The following is a 22564-nucleotide window of genomic DNA, read 5'->3' on the forward strand; positions in this document are numbered from 1 at the left end:
GTTCTCCTAGTACTGGTAGCATTAGGAGGAAAAATGGCTAAAAATGTGCAGACAAAGGTGTGCCAGACTATTGGCTGAGAAATGGATCAGAGTAAGTTGTTACAAGGAGACAGCTCAACTGAGGACCCCAGGAAAGAAATTTTAAAAAGTAAAGTGGGGAAAGAAAGAGTGTTTGAAATATAGCTGTGATTCAGAGAGTATATCACTGGGAGAAGCTGGGGAGAGGAGCTGTGGACCCGTCCTTACCCAGCAGCCTGTTGAGCTCCTGCCCACACTGTGGTGTGTTATGGTATCCCAAAGCACACATGGAATCATCAGGGGAACACTCTTCTTTTTGGTAGATGGGAGTTTTGGTAAATTCACTGACTTCATGCACATTTTGTATGGAGGAATGAACAGTAATACAGATCCCACCAGAAACCTTCATGCCAGAGCTGAATTTGCAGTACACGAGACCTAATGCCATATGGCAGCTGAGGTTCAACTTGAACTTGCACTATTTTTGTGGTGAAGAGAACATTGAGATGGTCACTGCTGCAGAAACTGAATTGCACTGAGTCCCTCTGAGCCTGGCAGCTACATTTTTTTACTTTGTGCTGCAACGTGAAAAGAGAATTTGCTTTGCCTTCTGATGTTTATCTTATTTTTTACATGTGTTCACAACTCAGAGGAGAAAATGACATATTGAGAAAATATTTGTTTTCACAAAAGCCAAGAGGCTGTTGCAGCAGACAGCCAGACAAACACAGTTTAAGTGCCAAAGTCTAGCTTCTCTCTACCGTGTGCCATGTACATGATCAGTTTTACCTGCCTAAAGGGCAATAGTAAATTCAGTCCATATGCTGCCATAATCACTGCAGCGTCTCTGCACAAGGATTACTTGTTGCATCCTGCTGCAGGTTTTTGGAACACCACCCAAAAGGGAGGCTGAAGTAATCAGCCACATTTCATTTGGCCACGCCAACTGAATCTAAACAAATTGAAAAATGACCCGCCTGTTACACTTTGAGGCATGCAGCAGAAAATAACTCTGAAATAGCTGCTTCTGTTCACTGCAGAAAGATTTATTTCTGATCTCTGAGCCTGAGTAGCAGAGGTAAATAGAACCACCTGTAAACCATTACCTGTCATGCCCTACCACCCCCATGTGAAAAAACAAGAACAAGCATTGCTTGGAGTGCAGTTGGTCGAATAAATTAAGAGGAAAATTGAATGTTTTCCCTCAAAAAGCAGCAAATGAAGAGTACTGCTACATCTACAATGATGTTTGCCTGAAAGGTCCCAGCTTTTGACAAAAGGCCCATGAGTCTAGCATTTGCTTTCTCTCCTGTGCTGCAACATGAGCCACTTTACCCTTTACTTCATGCTTCAGGAGGGAATTTGGTGGTGAAATAAACTGACCTATTTTACAAATGGCTTAAAAGGCTCTGCACTGATGTATAGCCAAAATGGAGAAGAGCTCTGTATGGTACTGTGGCTGTCTATTTACTAAATTGTTATCTATTTATTTAAGTTGGGGAGAGTGTTTGTTTTGTATTTAATAATGGATTTTGGTGCCATGATATTATACATTCCATGTAAATCCCTGAAAAAGCAGACCTTAAAAATGTTTGCTTGTAATACCAACTTATTTAGGTCTATGGTTTTCTACCAGCAATGGTGATTTCTATCAGCAGTGTGATTTCCAAACATGGCCAATGCCAAGCTCCCCTGGTCCATGGCATCCTAGCTCTCCTAGACAAACACAGCACTGTAACTCTTGCCTGAACAATTTCTCTAGTTCCACTCTAGTGAGTTCAGACCAGTTTCCTTAGGAAACCATCTGTACATGACCTCTATCTTTCCCTCTCTTCTTTTCTCTCAACTCCTGAGCTCATCAACTGGTTTAGCCTCCACGAAATAGAGGGATGGAAGCCTCAAACATCCGTTTTCCCTGGGGATTCTGTGCAAATTGGTGAGAAGGTATTTACAAAGCCTTTTAAATAGACAGCTTTTAGTGCTTCCACCAAGGAAGGAGATCAGAAAGCTTTGGTATTGCCCATTGCTTGTCAACCCCTAGATAATAAAGCAGTAAGTGCAAGGCCCCAGATTTAGTTTGGACTAACCACGGCCCGTGTTCTGTCCTGCCAAGTGGGATGCCATAGATGACAAGAGAGGAATGGCATTTACTTAAGGAAGGAGGATGTCCAGGGACAAAGGAACTGTATTAGTAGGACAGTATGTCCTACTGGCTTGGCTGCCTACAAATCTGCTTTCCAGGATATTTTTTAATTTTCTGTTTCTTCCTTCTCTAAGTCCCTGCAGGCTGCAGTTGGTCCTTAGAAGATGGGATGACAAGGAGAAAGCTCTTCAGTGCCCATAGAGTATGTAGAAGCGGAAATACACCTCCCAGGATCTCACCCTGATCTGAAAGGAATTGTAAAAGTACTGTTCCTACATCCACACTGGCTACTGGAAATAGAGTACAAGTACAGGATCCTGCCCTGGCAGTCTATAAAAGCAGAAGGAAAAAAATAAACCCTGAGGGAGAAAGACAGGAGCACCCAGTGCCTGGGAGCTCTGTGATTATCCACAAGGGAGTGGTTTGCATGGTCAGAAAACTCCTCTTGAGGGATTTCCAGCATGCTGGCTAGGAAAGAAAAGGTGTTATTATTGGCATATTGCTGTACATTGGTGTTGTCACCAGTAGCTCTCCATCACTCAATATCCTGCTCCCCACCAGGCCACTCGAGTCCATTAGCAGAGTGTCTGGCATTTGCTGCCACATGCTTTTCCCTTTCTTCTGGCGTATATATAAGCCCTCTTGACCTCAATGCTGGTGTGACACATAAACAAGTTATATAAAAACTCACCAAGTGCATTTTTGCAGATTACGGGTCCCCTATATTTAATAGTCCAATATTTGAAGAGAGTACCTGGGTTCAACATGAGGTCAGTTCTCCTTTGAGGAGATTACATTTTATGCCCTTCTGCTGCCTTCCTAAACAAGAATTCACATATTTCTTGTTTGAATGCTTTGTTTTTGTTATGAGATGTAGAAAAAAGCAAGACCCAAAGTGGTCTCAGCACACAAGAACTGGGTATGTGATGCTTCCATCATGTTGTGCCACCAGATCACAGAGGGGCAATGAAGGCACTGGAATTGTGTGACTCTGTTAACAGCTAATTCCACTGCCAACTTTAAAATATGGTTCTTTAATGTGGCATACAGCGACATAGTCTTTGTACTGTGTGCAGTATCTGAAATGCCTTTAGATGTTTTAGATGCATTCCACAATAAACTTGTATTTAGATGGCACAGCAATACCCAGTCTTGAGTATGCTGAAGATGAGGCTGACCTTGTCCCTTTGCAGCGCTGTTCAGACTGTGTGACTGAGCACAAGAAAAAGAAAAATCAAGAAGGGTTCCAAAATGGGGTTGGGAAATGTTGATGCTTCTAGGGTGGACCCTCAGACTCCCTAAAACTGCCTCTGAGCTTCCAAGGCTGCTTTTGGAGCACAGCCCAAAAGAACCACCGAAACAAGGCTCCTTATCAAGATGTCTTTATTTACTCAGGTATCTCTATGAAACATTGGAACAAAAAGCATGTACATAATTCATTCCCAGGTGCATTTGGGATGTCTGATCCTGTCAAAGCAGTATCAGGAACACATGGACTAAGCCACCTCCCTGTCTGCTCCTGCAGGAGCAGATTTGATCCCTGGCACTGACAAGCTGGTATGCGAATTTTACAGATCCCTGAGAATAAATTGATCTTCATCACTTCTCACCAGTTTTCCACCAAACCAGAAGTATTTTAATTATTTGAGTGTCAGGCAGTCAAATGCTGCACCTCAGACACAGCTATTCCAGGAGAAAATTGAAAGCACAGAGGAGCAAACAATATGCCAGAGAAACCATGATCACAGTGTGATCTGAAGGATAACTTTAGTAATGCAAGTGTTTCTTTGCTGGATGACTCATGGAAGAAAGCAGGGGCTGGAGCTGCTGAAAAAAGATCCTGCTCCTTGGGAACATCAGCGAAGGTCAAGGATCAACTGTGTAAAACCAACTTTTTGTTTGACATTAATAATCTTTAGGAAATGGATGAAGTGAGAGCAAATGTCAGCTCCAGTAATGACTCTGTAACTTTGGGACTGTATAGAAAAGTGATAGCCAAGCTCACACGTTGCTGGTGGAAATAATGGGGAGAGGTGAGCTGAGGATTCAAGACTTGGTTTAATGGGTTTTTTTGAGTTTCTCTGTGAATTCTGATGTACCAAAGGGGCAGGCAGCAATCTTCAATATTTAACTCTCTGTATATGTAGCATATAGGTATTTATATACATATATATACTATATATATATACAGTATATCTATACCATACATATACTATATAGGCATTTTTTACCATTGTGTTTTGTCTGTGCAACAGCTTTCCAAAGCTTCACATGAAACTTCATCTCACTGACTCACTTACTGAATTCTAAAGAGTATAAATATCTAATAATATTATATATAATATAATTATATAATATATAATAATAATATAGTATAGATATAATTAAAACAAATATAATAATATACATATATTATATATTATATTATAATATAATATTTATATTATATACATATAAAAATGTGTTCATTTTTAAATTTTTCACATACCACTCAGACCCACCTTATGCATATTTTTTCAGTGGTTATTTTCAGAGTACCTTCTTCCAGTAATAGTTTGTTGAAGCCTCATTCCTTCTGTCTCTTGCCAATATAGCAGCAAGTTTAATTTTGTTTCCCTCCCAAATTGTGGCGCAGCTGGCAGTGTGTGAACCCAACAGACTGCTCTACATTTGTAACTGTGCTCCTGCCTTCCAGACGAGGGGTGCCAGCTCTGTAAATTCAGAGGCCGGATCACATTCTGGCAGAAGGTCAGAGTATTAGGGGAGAAGAATGTAACATGTAATTCTCCTGTCTGATATTTTGAATTTGGTGCCATTTATTTTAAATGGAGGCTTGTTGGCTTTTTTTTTGGCAGGGCCACCAGCTATGCTTTGCACTGATGAAAGGAATATTGGTTCCCCAGCCTGCCTGCTCATGGTTTGCTGTCCTGTGTTGGAAAGATTTCCTGATATCAACCTCAAGTGCCATTTCCTCTGGCAGGTCTGTGGCCATTTGTCCCACTCATAGCAAACGTGAAAGTCTCAACTGGGAAGTCTCCAAGCTGAAAACAACTGGGAGCCGGAGTGTTTGGGGAAAGTATTTTTCATATACTTGCCCTGTTTTCTTACTTCCCCAGACATTCACTTTGGTGCTGTCAGAAATATGAGCCTGGCAGGCAAAATTTTAGTCTAATGCAGTACAGATATTTTTAGGACACAAAATCCAGTTTATTGCGTTCTTCACAACAGAGTTTTCTGTCCTCGAGGAGTGTTACTGATTCTCCTCTCCTCCTGGCTATACAATTCCAATTTTTTAAATTTTCCTTCAAAGGACGAAACCTCAGACCTCTCATCTTCTTCTCTTAACTCCTCCTTCCCTGCGCCACGTCTTCCCGGGGACACATTACTCACAGCTGAACACAGGGCTGCAGCAGGGCCACCAGCAGTGCTGGGAACCATGGAAGGGTTAATCCTTATGTCTTTGAGGACAAATTGTGTGTTCACCCCCAGGGTTTGTGCCCTTCTCCACAGCGGGTCAGTGCCACTGACTCATGCTGCTCTCTGATTCACCCTGGACCCTCCTGTGCAGAGCTGTCACCCAGACACTCCTTCTCACCCCATGGCTGTGCTGTTCCCACCTCAGGGAAGGGAAAAGTGTCTGTATCAGGATGTCCATGGGTGCAACTGGTGTGAGTCTGCCTGAGCTCTCAAGTCCCTGTACAGCCCAGGGGCACTCAAACAGAGGAAGGGGTGAGGGAGAGGATGCACAAAGATAAAGTGAGCGTGTTCCTCAAATTCAAAATTGGTTTGCAGGTCTCCTAGCATGCAATAAAGGCTTTGTTTACAGTTTTGGAATTTGGCTTGCTCATTCTTATGTTTTTACACTTGGTTATTCTGCATTTTTTAATTTGACCCCACCTTGCAAATCCAGTTTCTCTCACTCCAATTGTGAATGCTGCAAATCAAGCTCTGAATTAATGTATCTCCTGGATTCAAGTAGAGAGGCCATAATACTGACTTTTAAGGCAAGTACAAAATAAAAAAGGGGGGGGAAAATCAGCTTTCATTTCAGCTGGAATATTTTTAAATGAAAAGGCAGAAAAATGTGCATCCTTTCTATCAAAAACCGTAAAACAGATCTACTTTTTGTCAGTGCTCAAGGGTACAGAAGCAAAGTGTGCTTGTGACTCTAGGGAGGAGACATTTTTATACTAGTAGCAAGGCATGTAATAGAAGTGACAGCTTTGGATGTTGGGAGGAAAAAAGTCTCAAAATGCTCAAATAGTTTAGCTTGAGCCAGCCCTGGAAAGACTGGAACAGTGGTCCTGTGTCCAGCTTGCACTATGTGCATTATTTGAGTTGCCTGATTCTGTTTAGGCCAACCAATGTGAATTTTTTTGTGCTCTGTACCACACAACATTGTCTCTCTATATCTTTACAACATGATCTGCTTGACTCTTGCAAACAGATTAGTGGAGGGACAGGACTGGATACAAAAAACTAGATTAAATAGACTGTGAGCTGCTGGGGTAGAAGTGATTTTTGTCATCCAAATGACATTTTATAGTTGTTCTCTTTCCATTGGATTTAATTGATTTTTTTAAATTTAATTACATGGCATCTGTTTTCTCTTTAAATCTGCCTTCTTGTCTTCTTGAAAGTTTTATACATTTTTCAATAACTATTCGACTAATGTGAAGTGTAGAACTGCTTCCTTTGGCCCCCTAATTCTAAGGTACATGGAACCCTATAAATTTCAGGGATAAACACAATTCTGCCTAAGACTTTAATGTCCCAGACTAAAGAAGTTGATCAGGAGAGGATGAGACTGTGGAGACAGCAGTCTTGTGTTCCTGACGTGAGGGACAATGACAGACTGCGTTCCAGTCATTTGAATTTTGGGTCTGTGAGATAAAAACCTTTGCCTTAGCAGGAGGCAAAAGCCTAAAAATTAGTGCAGAGAAGAAGGGGATATATGCCAATTTAACAAGTGAATGCAGAGAAACTTGACCATCAAATGGTTTATACCCAACTAGCAATGGGGCCAGAGGAATCAGCTTGAGCTGTTGACTTGATAGAAAAGCTGTATATGATATAGTAGATTCCATAATTTCCATGATTTTTTTCAACAGTTTTAGAGAGTTTCAAAGATGTTTACAAAGACACTGTTTGGTTTCCACTATGTATTCTGTAAGCTTTGAAGCAAACTTCTTTACAAGTCTTTTCTCTTGCCATATACTCTCTGAATTGTATTACTTCTACCATGATTCTTGAAATACACATGACATGAAAATAAATTTAAATTTTAACCTTCATCCTTGTTCCTACACTTCTGAGAGGTTCTAAGAAGATTTGAAGATAATTTTAAATGTTCTTCAAAAAAGCAGAGCTTTTATAATCTCTATCTATTGCTAGATGCCACGGAAAATCCTTAGAAATATAATGAAACATAACACATAAAACCCTCTGAGCCACCATCTAATCAAATGAGTAGATTCATAACGACAGAATACCATTAAAATGCAGGCAGAAAACTTCTCAGTATTCTTATTCTGCATTTCTTTTTGTTACTTTAAGTCTTCACTTAGGGAGTAATGGAAGCGAGCTGAATAATGAATAAGTTAATACAGTCTCAAGGAGTCTCAATTTCTTTCTCTTGAGCTGAGCTGAAGGTCAAATAACTTCAGTATAGTGGAAAGCACCATGATGGACCTTTTCAGACTCTTTTAATGACTACAATTTAATGGTGACAATGAATAATAATGGATGTGGAGACAAGATATTTTAAAGCTTTAGTTTGCTTACAGCAAAATAAGAGAAGAATGCATTTCTGTTCCTTGGGCGAATGACGATAAAATAATCACTTTGCTAGTTTTAGGCAGTGCAGTGAATAGCTCAAATCAGAAGTACAGACAACTGCTTTTTCCTTAATGAGTTTATCCCACTGATGAATGAAGACAAGTCAAATGATGCAGTTATTTCTCCATTAACTGAGTAATCATGGCTTGTTACTGAATTTAATCAATGGGTATTTCCATATATCTAGACCCTGCTGTGGAACCCTGCCCTGGGCTGAGCACCTTGTTCCCCTGTACAATACCTGGGGAATGATTTTGCAGAGTATGAGTGCAAGGCAGCAAGAACACTGCCCAAGGAGATCTGCAATGGCAGTGTACACACAGAAAATACTTATCTATTTTTTAATGTATGTGCTCATAGATGTTGTGTTATGTTATGTATGCATATAACAGGTATAACTAATGACTACAACTAGCAGCCAGATCTGCAGGGGAAAGGCTAAAGAAGATTACTTTGTTCACAGAATCACAGAATGGGTAAGATTGGAAGGGACCACAGAGGATCATCTGGTCCAACCTCCCAGCTCAAGCAGGGTCATCCTAGAGCACACTGCAGAGGATTGCATCCAGAAAAGTCTTGAGTATCTCCAGTGAGGGAGACTCCACAACTTCTCTGGGCAACCTGTTCCAGTGCATTGTCACTACACAGTAAAGTTCCTCATATTCAGTTGCAACTTCCTGCCCATCAGTTTGTGCCTGTTGCCTCTTTTTACTTGAAACCACCAAGAAGAACCTGGCTTCATTCTCTTGGCACCTTCCCTTCCAATTCCCTTACATATATTGATTATTCCCTCTTCATATTTTCCTCTGAGCCTTCAGCTGGATAGAGAGATGCTCTGCTGTGGGTGTGAACAAGCATGGCCAAGGGAGGATTCATAAACTGGGATACGTGGGCTTGGTCATGCTGAGTTCATGAAAGGAGGGAGCAGAGGAAGATTGTTGCTGGCACTGGAGCTTTTGAACCACTGAGGCAGGACTGTGAGGAACGGACAGGAGGAATAGAAGGCAGCTGAATTTGCAGCCAGGATGAACAGTAATGCAAATCTGAAGGGAGATAATTCAATATGAATGGATGTGAGGCTGTTTCTGTATCTCTAAATCTTGCTGCAATGCCAGGGCCTTCTATGTGATCAAGAACCAAGGGAATACCATGTAGCATCACCCATCTGGACATCATTATGTCAAAAAAAATCAATCTTCAGGGTTAATAGAAATTTGTGAAGTTTTTCACTTCCTTTTTACATGTTTTACATGTTGACTAAAGCAAGTAATGTGTTAGATTTCTCTCTCAAGTTGTCCTTTCTGCCTGATTTTCCCTCATATGGTTATGTTCACATTCCACCCTCATCAAATGAGCACGGTGCAAGCCTTGGAAAGCTTTTCTCCATTACTCACTCCTTCAGCAGATGTTCATGTTTACCACCCTGTTGACCTTGTTAGCATATTTACCACTGTGTAAACAGTTTGTACTCTGCTCAGACTGTGAAGTCTATTTTGGCCAATATTTTAGCAAAGGCTTAGTGTGAGTATGTGCCTACTAATCAGTATACCAGAGAAATCTGCATATTAAAAAAAAAAAAAAAAAAAAGGATGAGGAATAGAAAGCACCATAAATGAGATTAAATAGTGAGCTTTTCAGTGATCTCATATCGATGGCATATTGAAAGTATAAAGGGCAAGACACCAGGTCACACATCTAGGGAGCTGCATATAAGAATAATGCAGGCATATAAGGAGAAAATTAGAAAGTCCTGGCATAAAATGTCATACATGAAAGATAACAAGAAAATGCACTACGGTTAGATTAATAGCTAGAGGATTATGAAAGGAAGAGTTGGTCTTCTATTCAGAGGAAGACAAAGTTATTTTTAAATGATATTGAGAATGTGTTTCTTTTTTGCCTCAGCATTCCCTGGAAGAACAGTGAAAAAGGGTATGAATTCAGGTAGAAATAGAAAATCTGCTGAGAGCATAAATCGGTAAATTGATTTTTCCCCAAAAAATTTCTATGGAGCTAATGAAATTTCACAGGTAATTTTGAAAACCAGATGAAACACATCTGACAGCAATTAGAGGCTAATCACTGGAAACTGGAGGATGGGTACAGCTGGGAGCCTACTTATCTTTATGATGGAGAATAAGGTGAACTGGGGAATTGCAGTCCTGCCAGTTTATCTTCTCCTCCTCAAATGGGAAGAAATAATCCAACCATCAGTAAACACCCAGAAGATAATGAAGAATAAGTAACAGCTATCAGGGATTTGTCAGGAACATAAGATCTTTAACAAAGGTCATTTCCATTTACAGCAGCATGAGAGGCCTCGTGGGCTTGTGGGAAGGAGGTCAGCACCACATTTTGGAAAGGCTGTGACACAGAGCTCCTGTTTCTGCACTTGGATGAGCTGGCTGCAGGGCTGTGATCTACACTCCATGGCCAGCACGGACACACCAGCCAAAGTTTCCATGGGCAACTCTCCTGGGCCCCTTGTAACCCAATATTTATGCCGATGACTTGGTGATAAATTAAGAACTACATTTATTCAATTTCTAAATGGCAGAATGCTAGGAAGGGTCATCAGTGTACCGGAGAATGGGGAGAGGAATGAGAATGCTTCTGTCTGATCCTGCCAAAATCAGATGTGTTTTCTGTAATGCTTTGGGAGTGGCCTTTCTGAAAGCCCAAGCACTGGGGTGCACTGAAGCAAAGGTCTCCTTGCTGGGTCCTGCCAAATCCCTTGTGGCCTCAGCACAAGGCTCGTGGACAAGGTGGTCTCAGCACCTTGTCTTCCCCACTCCTGTCTCAGGGGTACCTACACCACCAGCTTGGCTGACCTGGGGGCATGGAGATTTTCACCTCCTACAGCACAGTCAGCATGGAACCAGGAGTGAGCACAGCCAAGAGCAAACAGGATCTGCATGATGCACTGCTCAAAGCTCACTTTGCTGCAGAGGAAGTGCTGTGGATGGGGTACATCCAGGCAGCCCCAAGAGGGGCTATTAGCCCCACATGTTCCCCAGCCATCCTGCTGCCATGGGGACAGCCTCAAAATTGGGACTCAGAGCCTAAAAGTGATCTTAACATCCAGATTTAAATAGCTTTAATAATGATTTTCACTTGGGCTTGGAGTTGCATGTGATCTCTTTGTTTTACAGGGACATTTAGTGCTGTCTCCTCTGCTGAGAGGCAGCTTTGTGTGGGGACAAGCAAGTGCCCAGGCTCATAAAAGGAGGGTGTTCTCCCAGACCTCATAAGCCTGCTGCAAAGCTGCTGCTGTCAAGACCTAGAGGGAGGAAAACTGAGCTCTGGTCCACCTGCCAGGCTGCTTCCTGCTCTCACAGATCCCTTAGAAAAATGAAACCGGCCAAAAATTTGCAACTTGCCCTAAAATAAACTTTCTAAATGTGATTCAAACTTTGAAAGATGTCAGTCTTGAGTTGTCCTGAAGTAATTTCTTTAAATGCTAATTTTCTACTATTGACCTAAAAAATCAGTCATTTAGACAACCCTGCTCTGTGCAAAAAGGATAAAGCTTATCACAGAACCAAACACAATTTTTCAGGACCTGTTGGGAAGAGGAAAATATCATACTGCTTTCCATTGCAGATTCAGAGCACATTTCTTTGACCTGTCCTCCTCTCAAGATAAGCATAGTGCATATGCAAATAACTGTAATAAATGCCATCAACGGGCAAGTGGAAAATAAGCAACTCAACCAACTAAACTAACAACTTAAAGTGAAGCATCCCTCTCTTCCTGGGAAAAGATTAAAAAAAACAAGTGCCTGACAGCATGTTGGGCACTTGGCCTTGCTTTTTGAAGGGTAAGTCATGGTTAAAGCCAGGGAGTAGTAATGGCATTTTTGTTGTCTCCCATTAGCAGGGTGCTCCCTGAGGTGGCATCTCATAGCATCCCCTGGTCACAAAGCAGAGCACAGCCACTTCCTCTTTGGGGACATGGATGAGAAGAGCAGTTCATCTCTGCTTGGCTATGAACCCAGAGAGCCCAGCACCATGGAGTGCCAGGAATGGGCTGTGCCACCACCACATATGCAGTGCCCAGCTCTGGACATGTCTTTTGGACATGTCTCTAAGGGTGGACACCCTCCATGTCCAGAAGACATTCTCCAATCGTTTGTCACTATTTCTGTCCAAAATAAGATTTATTCCCTTCTTCCTTCTACCAACAAAACACAGTTAAGGGTAATTTTGAGCGCTCAGTTAAAAAATCCATGCCTGTGTTTCGTCTGTGTTAAGGGGTGGCTGCTAGTGATAGCCATTCTTACTGAAAACACTGCCCAGTAATGTGTGCTGCCAGGGCTGGAGGCATCAAGGGCCTCTTGTGCATCATCCTGTAAAAACCTCAGATTTTCCCTTGTGCAAAAATGCTAGCAAGAGGCTATCTAAAGTCTCAGAGATACATAAATATTTGTAATCTTCCCATCTTTTCCATGCTGAATCCCCAAGGCTGGAATTTGCTGCCAAGGGACTGATGTCTATTCCTGCTGTTCCCCAAAATAAATATGTGGGCTAAATATATCCCACAATCTGAAGGAAATCTGTCAAGGTGCATTTAAAATGAAAATGTGATTTCAAAAATCTAAGGGAATGTCCCACAGTGTCTGATCAACAGCTAAACACTGCACTAAACACTTAAGATATGTTAAAACAGGAATGCACAGTTTCCTATCAGCTTTTACTGAGTCAGGAGAGACTATTGTTTATGGGTATTTCTGCGTGGGGGATTCCAGTTCTGTCAGAAATTTGCCTCTGTCACCATCTGAGCTCTTGAAAGTTTTTTTTTTTTTTCTTCCAGTCATATTAAAATGTAATTACAAAAATGAAAATGCTAACTGATTTCAAATCACTTCAGGACATTTTGCCAGCTAGAAACATGTTGACTTTTTAAACAAATGGCTTGCTTTCCCTGTAATTAATTTTAAAACATTCATTTTTGCGCTGACAAACATCAAGCAGCTATTCTGCAGCTGTCTCAGGATTTGTGAGCTTGACCTTAATAAATAATACAAGATTTTCTTAATTTGAAGAGTAACATATGCTTTTCTTCTCCCCCACTGAAGTGGATCCATTTATGTTTCCTGCAGCCAATGTGTTTGCTAGGGCAGCATATGCTTTTTGCACAATGTGATTACCTTTATGTGGGCAAGTAGGCCACACCATTAACAATTAAATATTTTCAGAACTTCACATTAAACAAGAAAAAAATATTGTTTGTCCCATTTCTCCTTACGTGGTGGGGGATGTAAACTGTGAACTTAGAGTCCATGTTTGCTCTTGGCCATGGAGGTTCTGCCATTAGCCACTGATGGCTGTCTTAGTTTGAAAGACAGGTGTCTGCCAGGTAAAAGCCAGAGCTTCCCTTGGAATGGAGAATGTAAACTGCCCCCTCCCCCTGAATTACTATAATTTTCAAATTAAGGTGCTTTCAGGCAAAGATGTGGGAATAGGGATAACAGTTCTTTGCTAGGAATGTTAAAAACAGCAGTACAAAAGAACCCCAGATGAACAAAGAAAGAAAAACACTGTCAGAGTCAGAACACGACCTGACACCCTGTTGGTCGGGTTGGAAGCAGTCCAGTTAAGTTCTCCTGGAGTGACAGATGTGGTTGTGTTGGAGTAGAGATGATCCTGTAGAAGGGTCCAGTGGTGGTGAGATGGGTCTGGCCTTCCTCCAGGAAATCCAGTGGAAAACAGGCTGTCCTGGTGTTCTGAATTGTAGGTTTTATCCAGGTAGGAATGCTTGGCTCCCCCCACTGGGTGGAGTGTCTCACAGTGGGATGATGCAATGTTATCAGTCATGTGTTGAGCCTTAATGGCCCATTAACAGCAGATATCCCCTGGAGGGATGATGGGTTGTAGAAGAGATAAAGAACACTGCCTCACCTGGTTTTAACAGGTGGCCTCTTAAAAGAAAGACACTCACCCCCTCTACTCTCCCCCCACTCCAGAGTTTTGAGAAAAACACCTTTTCAATCAGTTTCAACAGATGGGAATAGAATACATCTTGCATTGCAACCCAAGACAATGGCTTTCACCTGGCATGTGCACATCCTCATGGGCAGTGCTGGGAGATACAGCCGGGACATCAACCCAGCCACGTCCTCAGGAGCAGTGGGTCACTGAGGGGCACTGCCAGCTGCTGGACTGCTTTTGGTGGATCGCCCTCAGGGAGCCATTTCCCTCACCAGGTGTATGTGCTGTGGGTTATGTCCACAATAAGAATCTGCCAGCCTCCTGCAGACTGAGGAACATGGACCACTGGTGAGGCCAGCATGTGCTGGTGACTTTGTGTGGATGCTCAGTGTCCTGAATTCGTTGGGTTTGTGGATTCATCAGGTTTGCCAGTCTCCAGAGCCTAGAAGTCTTTGGCAGCACTCCACAGACTTGCCCTCCTTTGTCCAATCTTTAGACTGTTGTTTTCTGGTTCCAGTTTCTGTAAGAATGTTCACAGGTACAGAGGCCATTCATCCAAACTCACTCAAGGGGGATCTTTATACAATCTAGTGCCATTTGTGTATGCTAGTTTGAAGGCAAAGAAGGAGATAGGCCCAAGTCTGTTGCAGACACCAAGAAGTTAAAGCAATGGAGTATTATGTGTTTTATTTCCCTCTCCTGCCATCACTGCTTGCTGCTGCCCCTCCTCGTGGCATAACATCTGCTACCAGTAAGCCCTGTATTAGTTGTGGGGCAGACTCATTGGTCTGAAGATGCAGCATGGGATGCATCACAGTCTACAAGTGTTCTGTTGTGAAAAGGTTTTTCATAACCTGGCAAAACAAAAAAGACCTCCCTCAGCGTCAACAATCAGCAGCTCAGGATGCAAAATGCATGAGATTTGCCTCAGACACTGGGGCTGAGTTGACTGTTTCTCAGCAGGACATACTTGCTGCCCTAATCGGCATTTAAACATCACTGGCCATACAGGTGTGGAATACTTAGAAGACCCCTCGGTGTTGGATTTTTTAGGTTTCCACTCCCAAGGCTTTGCTCTCTGGAATATTGGAGGATGTTGTCACAGAGACTTTTGAAGATGTTTTAAAGCACAGAGTTCCTAAGAGCCTCACCACACACAATGTTCCATCTTTGTGATGGCAAAGATATGGGACACCAGGAGGAGCACTGGTAACTAACCCACACCAACATTTAATCACACAAAACTGCATTCAGATGGCTCCTCCAGGAGCCCTTCTGCTTCCCCTTTCAGGAAACAAGTTTTCACACCAACGGAAGACATTAACTGATTGGTAAAATGAAAGATCTGCTTTCATTTCTGTCTCCAGTCACCTGTACTGGGAACATTGTGCCTGTCAGGGCAGTGGCCTGGATCATACTGTGCTGCCTGTGCAATCTCTGGGAAATACCCACTTAAGGTATGTAGAGAAACAGCTATGATTTTTCAAGACTTTTTTAACTTTATATTCTATTTTTCATTCAAAACAGGATCAGACCCTCCAGAGTTTATTGTTCTTCCAGTGACAAATTTTCTTGGAAAATATTTCTAGGGAAGGCTCTGGATTTATTGTAAGCAAAATATTAATCAGCAACAAATACGGAGTAATTAGCTTGCTGAAAAGAATCCTGTATGTCTTTACAGATAATAAAATTGCTGGTAAAATGACAACCGCATAAAAATGTACAAATGACCTAATGGAAAAGAGTGAACACTTTATTAAAGCAAAGGTTTACTGCATTGAGGAAGTATTTCTATAATGAAACCTTAGTAAGGATACGCTGCACTGCTTGGTTTAATTCTTCTTCAGTCACCTAGCAGATTGATGTAGTGCTTTGGCCAGCTAACCTGGAACATAAACCCAATATCTTGCAGGAGACAATTACTCTGTGCCTTCAGGTACCTCCTGGGGCTGGCAGCAGCACAATCCCTCCAGGAAGGCAGGGTAGGAACAGGCAGTCACCGCTGCTTGCACTTACCTGTACTTTCTTGCAACTGAGCTCTTGCAACTGAGCCAGCAATTAAAGACTGGCCAATGCAAACCAGTGACTTAGTACATTTTTTCCTACACTGTTACTACTTCTTTTCTCACTTTACCTGCAATGTAATTGTGACACTGTTCATTAATCTATACGATGGTGATGGTGTGATGTTGCTTCTCAGTTGCAGAATTTGGGCATGGAGCACCTTGATCATGGTTTATATGAGCTCTGTGGAGACTTGAGGAGCTGCTGTGGAAGCTCTTCTTCCATTTTTTACTTCCACCAAGCTGGAGCATTCAGGTTTGTGTCCCATTACCTGCCCTGTTTTATGAATTTCAGTTGCCACTGATAGGAGTGCTTTGGAGGGAAGTTGAAGGATATTGTGGGTACTCAAGTTTTCCTTTCTTTTCTATCGATCACACATGCCCCTCAGTTTCCCTGTTCTTGCACTGTTCCCTGGATAATGTGGAGATGACAGTGCTAAGAAAAAGGTATCTGTGGTAATGGAGAGAGTTGAAGATTGCAGCAGTGAAGATAAAAAAACCTCTGGTTTTGTCTTTTTCCTTGCTGTCTTAAATGCTACCACAATTCATTAGCATTTTATCCCTTGTAGGTGTACCTATATCTAGATTTAAGAAACAATGAAGGAATGAAATCCTGAAGTGCATGCATAAGGAGTTTCCAGTAGAACAATAACCTAGAAAATTTATTCATGCTTTAAATTGAATTTGGACATTTGGTCCACCCCTGCTTTTGACTTCTCAAGGTAAGAATTATGCAGTACAAACGGAGCTATTGCCGGAATCCAGTTTTTAGTCACCATTGACAAGATGATAATTTCCCCAATTTTAGGAGCACGCACAGCATGCCTCCCTTGCACTGCAGCCTCCTCTCCCAGCCTCTGCTGCTGTGTCTGCGCTGGAGGAGCCGCTGCTGCCGGTGAGTCAGCGCACGGTGCGCATCCTCCTGGCGCCGGGAGCGCCTCTCCCCCGCTCAGCTCTCCTGCTCAAAGAAACAAAACGTCTTGAGTGGCAGACGGAAATAAGGCATTTTCTTATCCTAGTGAAAATACTGGTGGCTGAGTTCCTGGGTGTGCGTCCCTGAGGAGCCACCGCTGCTGGGAAGGAGACAGGAGGGGAGCTCTGGGTAAAGCTGGTGAAGGGCTGGAAAAGCAGAGGCAGGAGGAAAGAGTCTCAGCCACACAGGGAGGATGCTGGAAAGCATTGCTGGAAAGCAGACAGGTGGGAAGCTTTGGATAAAGCTGGTGAAGGGCTGGAAAAGCAGATACAGGAGGGAAGAGCCTCAACCACAGAGGGAGGATGAGGAGCCAAGAGAAAGACCTCGACAAGGGTTCTGCATGAGCCGCCTCAATGCAAACCAAGAAATCACAGCAGATATTTTCTCCTGCGTGTTGTGATTTAACCCCCAGCCAGCAACCAAGCATTATGCAGCCACTCTTTTACACCCCAAACACAGGTTTTATCAATGTCCACCTTGGAGAGCTGAGGTTGCTCTACCGTGGAAGGGTGGATGATGGAAATGACCATTTGGCAATCTAAAACCTCCAAAGAAAATCAAAGAAAATCAATCCTCGTGGATTATTAATCACAAGGAGCCTCCCCACAATTTAAGGAATCCTCCAAGCCTCCAAGGCATGAGTATGCTCAAGGAAACAAATGAGAGCATCACACCAGGCCCCAGCCAAATGCAGCAGGTGAAGAGGTGGCTAGAGCCTTGCAAAAAAGGGCACTGAGCTCAGTGAGGCTCTCTTTCTGCTCACACTTTTGGGCAACTTTCAAGATTGTGCAGGAAAATTACTGAGAGAACTGACTTCAAAGAGTTTTGCAGCACTATCATTTTAGGTCAAGAAAAAACAGGAAACTAACATTGAGTCTTAAATCTTTAAGATGTCAGTAAATAAATGATGTGGTTTTCAGAACTGTAAAGCATCTCATTTCTTCTGCTGACTTCAGCTGGTGCCATTGGGTGCTCAGCACTTCTGGAAATAAAATCATTTGTTTGCCAAGTCTCAGAAGGAAAAGCTGAGCAGGCTGACTTGAAGTTCTTGTTCTTGCAAATATGAATATGAAGCAGGAAATAAAATACAAACTGAATATGAATTGAACCAGAATATGAAGTTTATACCAGTAGTGTTCCCTCAGGAAAATCATTATTTGGAAGAGGGAAAAAAGTGCATGTAAAGACAAATTGGTAAACACCACAGGAAAGGAGGAAGGATGGGACTTGTTTGGCACTATTATTATTGTTTGCTGCTTTGGAGCTGGTCTGCCTCTGCCTTTACTGTGCAGTATTTGTCGTAGTTCTGCATTGAAATAATTGCTTCCAGCCCTGGAGGCTGTCATGAAAATGTCAGTACTAATGCCTTGACTGTTAATTAACATGATGGCAAAGCAATTGAGGAAGGGACTCAAATGAATATGAAAAATGAGTATGAAAAATGCCATGTGCAGTGAGAGGGGCAGGGGCAGGCTGCCACTGCTGCCAGTGGGGAGGGGCTCCTCCACGGAGTTCTCCCTGTCCTGGCCCACTGCAGCCATGTGGGAGCCTCCAGCAGCCTGTTCTGCACAGGAGGGGTTACAAAAGTTCTTCACAGAAAATCAACCTTTTCCACTTTTTCTTTTAGTTTCTGTAATATTCCAGTGGAGAACAAAATCCTGTGGTCGGTTAATCTGAAATACTCTTGGTCAAATTCCCTTCCACTGTAGTGTCCCAGAGATTCAAATAAAATCGAAAAGATCATGGACAAAGGCCCTCTAGCTAGTTAAAGTTAGGAAGTGCTATGTTTGTTTCGATGTCAAGCAGAATGGGGTCACCTCCTAGAGTCATACAGGCAAATTGCAAAGCTGTAGCCCTCTATTTATTTACAAAAGTCCAACACACTCAGAATGTTTCTAATATGCATAATCCCAGCACCTCCCATTCTCCAATTCATATTCTAATGAGGCCAGAGTCCTTTACCCCTGCACAGTTCTTCACTCTAATTGGGTCAGTGGTCTTGAAGGATGAAGTCAGAGATGTCTTTCTTTCAATGACCTTCCTACCTTTAGCTTCTGGCAGGCTTTCATGACCTCTTGGCACAATTCAATCCCTCCTGCTTTGGTTCCAATTAGTTTCTGGGTCCAGGTGCATCATGGTTCTATTGGTTTTCATTTGTTATCCTGCTGGTCCATTTATCTCATTTCCTTCTAAAAACACAGCTAAGACAGGCCTATAATAACAAGTAATACGTTATCTATGCTCTAACTTAAACATCTAATAATTATTAACTCATCTTTATTTTTCTAACTTGTACCCTAATCAATATAAATTGCCTCTATTCCTTGGATAAAATCTTAACTCTTTAAAATCTTGAATCACCAGCAATGAGGAAAAGCTTGAAATGGGACATGAGAGAGGTAATCCCATGGTGTGCTGGTGCCTAAAGGAAGCAAAAAGAGTATGAAATTCCAAAATATGACTTACCTAATATGATGCCCACTGGGAAAACCAAAGATTAGTGTCTGATGAAGTGAAAACCTTTTGTCCTGGACAACATAAAATTAAGTTCACGAATCTTTGACGCATTGATTTCCTCAGTTATCGTTTGAATAGAATGAAGTGTCAAAATGACAGGACAATAGAAAAATATTAGGAGGGGTTTTTCTGTCATTTTTTCAAAGGATTAGTGTTTAATTTCTTTTTCTGAGCAGTAACTCACACTTTTCAATTCAAACATCCTCCTAGTAAAATGTTTATATAGATATTAATTTTAGTGAGGGACTTCAAAACACTAATCTACTACTACAAAACACTACATAGAATTCCTTTACTATATAGTTTGCCTAGAAAAAGCATTTCATCACACAGGAGGGAGAAATGCTTAATACACTGTTGTGATGAAAAGAGAGAAAAATAAGATTCAGAGGCTGAGCAAGATGTCAAGACTGTAGTGGAAAAAAGTCTTCTGAAAAAGAGCCCCAGACAATACAGTCGAAACGATCTTTGATTATATGTGGTTTCCTCATTAATGCATTGGAAAAAACTTCACAAAGGGAGGCTGATAGCAGTGCTACAGGCAGGGGAGGTAAAGTGGAGGATGATGAGTGACTGTGTCCAGCCAAGAGCACAGCCCAAGTTTGTCAGACACAGCTTTTACAAGACTGGGTCCTTTTCTTCTGTGACATGACATGAAGCCCAGAGTGGCTTTTCTCTCTGGATCCTGACACAAGACATGAGTCAGAATAATAAAATACAATGAACCATCACGTGGACTGCTCTAAATCAAGCTGTGCATGGTGTTAATATTTCTGCAATATTTCTGTTTGGCAGTGCCTTTTAAAGCCTTGACATGTGCCTGAGAGATAAGTCACACAAGCCACGGGCTGTGTTCCCTGTCCTGGAGCACTGTCTGCAGTGATGTATTGTGTGCTGCTGAGACACCTGTGGGATCACTGGGCTTTAAATTCCAAAACACCGACACATCCCACCTCTTCCAGCCATTGTCAAGGGAAGAGGGATTTAATGAATTTGAGAATTGGATGCAATAAAACTGAATGTAGGGACAGGAGGGATCACTGTCATGTTAGTTGATGTAATTTTTAATAGACACAATTTCCCTCAGAATAAGCAATGCATAAAAATACTCTTCTTGCTCTAACTGATCACCATCACACCACTGACTTGCAGCTGAATTGAAGGGCATCTTTGGGAGTAAGGCTGCTCAAAAATGCCATGCTAATCTATTTCCAGCACTTAATGAACTTTTAGTTTTTTGAAACCTTAATATTCTGTCTTACTTAAACTGTGATTTCTTCTTACTAACCTCCAGATGAAGATGAGCATATGAAATACACTTTTATTTCTATTTTCTGTAATGCAGCATAAGGTGCTAGCCCAGAATTACATCATGTAAAACACCACCATAATTTCTAAAAAAATATATTTATGTGTATCTGTCTATTTTCTCTTTTGGTTATATATGTAAAATTATGCTTCTAGGCTGAAAGTGCTTTCCTGAAAGGTGCCAATGTTTTTCCAGTATGTATATCAGCAGATCAGCTCCTGACTCACACTTTCCCTCTAGGAGTCCTTAGACAGCAGCTGTGGCAGCCGGGCTGACTGCTGGGGCAGTTCCAGACATCTGCCTTGTAAGCAGGGATTTGAGGATGCTCCACTTTGCATAACCTTTGCCTTAGGGTCAGAATTTATTTTTTTTTTAGCTAGCCATGGTTGTCGTTCTGGGGCACTGCTCACATTTAAACCTCCCACTTAGGGATGCATTTGGTTTTATTTTGGTGAGTGCAGAGTTTAGCAAGTTGCTCATTAACAACTAACTTTCAACAACTAACTTTCCCATACCACCTATGTTTTCTTTTTTTCTTATTTCTCAGTGATATTGGATAAAAGGGAAAATGTGTGGAAAGTTATGTGCTTTCATGGGATTAATATCAATGTGATGTTCTATATCCCTAATGTATCTGAGCTCATTAGGTACTTCTGTACATCATTTTTTAAGAATGCCTTTTGCCCTTCTATTCAGAAAATATGCCCATTTGTGTATCACCCTGCTGTTCTTAGCCCCAGAGCATGGAAGAATTCTCCTGCTCTTTAAAAACCCACACAAAAGTAACACCTCTTACACCTCCATGCTAATATCTTTCTGTTAGATCAGCTTGTGGTGTGCCCAATGTAAAAAGCAAGCTGCATTATCTGCCTAAGAATCAGATTGTCATTAATTGTTTTTATATGTGTTTGCTAGGATTACAGTGCCTTTGTTTCCAGTATCTGCTTTGAAACACAATATTAGTTCGTTTATTTCCTGTGTCACAAAACAATCTCATGGTGAACATTGCTTTGCAAATGTATTGACATAATGCTTCTCTTGAGAGCTTTGTCCTGCTGTTTCCTTTGTGCTGTTTTTTTAATGCTAGAAGTGCCACCCTTTCATAAAGTAAACTTCTTTGGTTACAAATAGAAAAATTTGCCCCTTGTGCCAAGTACATTTGGATCTTATTCTGACTGTTGTTATCTTGTTTACAGCTTCTGGCCCAAGCTGTGTGCTCACCCTTGACTCCGTGTTTCTCCTTAGGTGCACATCAGCACTGCTGCTGTGTGCTGTCCTTTGTGTTTGGGAATCACACCACAGCTTTCCTTCTGCAGTGACTCAAGACAAGTACCTTTCTGATAGTACCTTGCTGATTTGAACTACCCACAGTTCTCTCCATTCTAATGAGTCCATATGGTAACATGGCTCAAAGTTTGTGCACCCTTCAGTATCAATCTCAGCCACAGGACTTTGCTTGTTTTGGCTCCCCAAGAGCACATCTACTGGGGAAACTATGGGAATGCAGGGACATAAATGGGATTGTTAAAAATTAACATGAAAAACCTCACTGCATCTTCAGATGCTTAAATAACTTCTGAAGTCTGTCCTCTGATATTAGTTCTTCTCATTGGACCGTTCTGAGAATGTAGTTATTGCACACACAAGGACTTTAATCTGCCAAGTTTCTCTCCTGCCCCTCTCAGATTTGAAAGCTCACAGTCACCTCATCTGCTCTGCCTGTGGCTTTGGACAGAGGGGTTCACAGAACCTCATTGTTCCCTTTTATCTGAA

Source organism: Sylvia atricapilla, chromosome 5 (assembly GCF_009819655.1).
Source record: "Sylvia atricapilla isolate bSylAtr1 chromosome 5, bSylAtr1.pri, whole genome shotgun sequence".
Taxonomy (NCBI): Eukaryota; Metazoa; Chordata; class Aves; order Passeriformes; family Sylviidae; genus Sylvia; species Sylvia atricapilla.